Here is a 3,403-nt window from a genome sequence, read left to right as displayed (position 1 = left end):
GAATTCGAGTCATGGTAGTGGGAGCGGGGAGGAAACATTTAGGAACTAGAGGAAAGTACTTCACAGGCTTCTATGTTATAGAATTTAATATATTTTCTGAGTAACTTGTTTACAGCTTACATCGCTAATGACTTATAGTTAATATTAGAGAACCTAACAAAGGTAGACATATTATTGTCTTCACATTTATATTATGAATACTTATCCAGTGACATACCTCATGAATTTTGAGATCAGTATCGAAAGAGACAGAACAATTAAGAAAATAGAATCCTACTAGTCAACAGAGTCCTTATGGCAAAGTCACTTAGCAGATGGGAAGAAAAGTTGCTGGGAGAAACACTCCGTAATTCTGAGAATGCATGGAGCAGTTCACCAGCTGAAATGTCCTCAGCTGTGCTCAGTCCGAGGAGATAAATAAGGCATTTCGTCAGCTGTATGTGACCATCTTGAGCTCTCCCCCAGAAAACGTTTGACAAAAATATATTTTGCTTAATTAGATAGGAAAAAGTGAACTATTAAATAGTTTGAGAAGTCTGCTTTACATATTGCCACCCAAAAGGGTCATCTTCATCAGGGGGAAAATAAAAGGTTTTGATTGGTGATTCAAAGAGGAAGCTGCTTCTGTCCTGTCACTCATCAGAAGCCATTGTGCTGTGACCTTCGCAAGCCGAAGGCCTCCAGTGACATAGTGGACGACGTGATTGTGAATGGTCGTGGAGATGATGGTGATCGCAGTGGGAGCTCATCTTCACTGGGAATGCACCATGCAGGCGGAGATAAGTGCTTCACGTGGACTATTTCACGGAATTCTCGTCGACACATCTTGCCTCATTATCCTCTCTTTACAGATGCAGAAAGGGAAGTTAAAGAAGGGTAAATGTGTGCTTCCCTCAAGGTAACTGCACCAGTAAGTGGACAAGTCCAGGCATCTCACTCAGAGCCCACAGACATATAGACTGTCTCTTAATTCTGAATTACATTCTTGCTCTTGTCTGCATTATATTGAAGCAGATTATGGAGATTTCCTTTATTTTATTGTTTCTAGATCACCGAGTTTTAAATCTCTTTTAAAAGAATCTCTGAGAAATGAGAGACAGAAGAGGACTAGATTGCACAGTATCTTGTTAACCACAGCACACCTCATAATACTCCGGGGAGGGGGGGGGTGAAGAGAAAGGAGACAACCTAAAGGCCCCTAGTGGAACAATGAATCAACAAACTAAGGTGCACACACAGTGGGATGCCTCGCAAGAATAAGGATGCTTCTGTCAAACTCTTCACGATATGGATGAACGTGGAGGAGATTATGCTGAGTGAACTTCGTTAACCACCAAAGGACAAATGTTATAGGATACCATTGTTATAAAAAGTCAAGAAAAGGTTTCCAAATCAAAGAAGGATTCTGTCCCCTTTCTCCATTACCTTAGTCTTAAGTAAAAATGTACTTTGAAATTTCTAATGTAAAAGCTACTTGTAAATTTTGGAATTGAAATATATTTGGAAGTGTTCTCTGCCGGGTCACAATCACACCTTTTTAAGTTTAGGTTCAAGTTAGTGATATTTCATTATGCTTTGAAAGGGGAACAATAATACAAGGAAAAGAAACCTTTTGAAGATAAATAACTAGATAGACAACTAACTAACTAACTAACTAACTAACTAACTAGCTAAATAAAAGAAGGATTCTTTGATGGTTACCTGGGGTGGAAGAAGCATGAAGGATAAGTTACTGACTCAAGTTCCCCTGGGTGAAGGGGAAAGCAAGTTACAATAAGAGGGAGGAAGACTTGGGAGGGGTGCAAGAGAGAGAGGCAACAGAGGTAAGTACTATGACATACACAATCCTACGCATAGTTTTATGGACACACACAAGCTGAATGGGCATAGGATGGAGAGTGGGAGTATATATATATAGAGAGAGAGACTTGACAGACAGGGGTATTTACTTTTGCTGCAAATATACCCATGAATGTGGCCGAGTCATTAGGGGCAAAGGTTTCTTGAGAAGTTCTCAAAGGCAAATACCTTGAGGGAATGAGTTGCTGGGCCTGGGGGCTCAGGATCACAGTCTCTAGGGACACCAACATCAATTGGCATAAGATTATCCACACAGACAATGCTCTACATCCTACTTGGTGAGTAGTGACTGGGTCTTAAAGGCTCACAATCCACTTTAAGGTGCACCTATTGGTCTCTCCCTGTGTGGAAGGAAGAAAATCATAAAAATTGAAGACACATGGCAACAATTAGTCCAGTAGAATAACAGGCCTTTCAGCAGTCTCTGGGAGTCTGAGATCTGAAGGACTAGTTAGTGGCCGGCTACCACTACCAATTGTTCTGAATGGGATCATATTAGAAGGTTCTGGACTGAGTGGGAGATAAATGTGCAACAAAATTCAAAATCATAGCAGAGACCAGGCTTACTGGTCAGACAGAGACAGAATTCTCAAGACAATGACCCTTAATCATTCTTCACATCTGGAAATGAACTTACCCTCTGGCTCAAATTTCAGCCAAACTATAGAGATGTCGTCTATAAGGAAACAAAGACACTGTTGAAAGAAGCACACCTTAAAATGAATTACCATTTCAGATGAATAGGGCAACATCTACTTAAGGATAAAGTTCAGAAGGGCTGGGAGAGGAGGAGGAATGGAAACAGGAACCACAGGGAGAAAGTGGGAAATTTGATGTTACCTTGTAGGAACTGCAATCAGTGAAAGGCAACAAAACATGTATAAATTGTTGAATGGAAAACTGATAAGATCTGTAAACCTTCACTCAATTCACAATAAAAGTTTAAATAACAGATTCTCTGAGCTTTTAGATTAAGACTTTTTTTGAGCACTGTGCTCTTGCAAGCCTACTACTGTTGACTTAATTATGACTCATAGGGACCTTGTAAGATAGTGTGGAACAGTGGTTCTCTACCTTCCTAACGCCGTGTTCCTTTAATAAAGTTCCTCATGTTGTGGTGACCCCCCAACCACAAAATTATTTTCGTTGCCACTTGATAACTGCAATTTTGCTACTGTTATGAATTGTAATGTAAATATCTGCTATGCAGAATATATTTTCATCATTAAAAATTGAACATGATTAAAGCATAGTGATTAATCATGAAAACAATATGTAATTATATATTGCGAAATATTTATTTCTAATTACAAGTAAATGAAATTTTGTCTTGAAGCATGGTGTAGCATGGATAATAGTCTTAATATAACAGTCAACTACATTGCTACATTTTGCGACAGTATGCGTAAAAAAGCCAATGTCAGTGCGAAGGTTGAGATAGCTTCTTTCTCAGATCAGCATATCTGCATGTGGGCAGACCCGCCTGGAAATGGATAGAGGAGCGGTGTCTCGGTTCCTAAGACCATCGGAAATATGTGTTTTC

The sequence above is a fragment of the Echinops telfairi genome, unplaced genomic scaffold, assembly GCF_000313985.2.
Source record: "Echinops telfairi isolate 266 unplaced genomic scaffold, ASM31398v2 ScPeMD7_1713;HRSCAF=2227, whole genome shotgun sequence".
Taxonomy (NCBI): Eukaryota; Metazoa; Chordata; class Mammalia; order Afrosoricida; family Tenrecidae; genus Echinops; species Echinops telfairi.
This window is presented reverse-complemented; position numbering follows the sequence as displayed.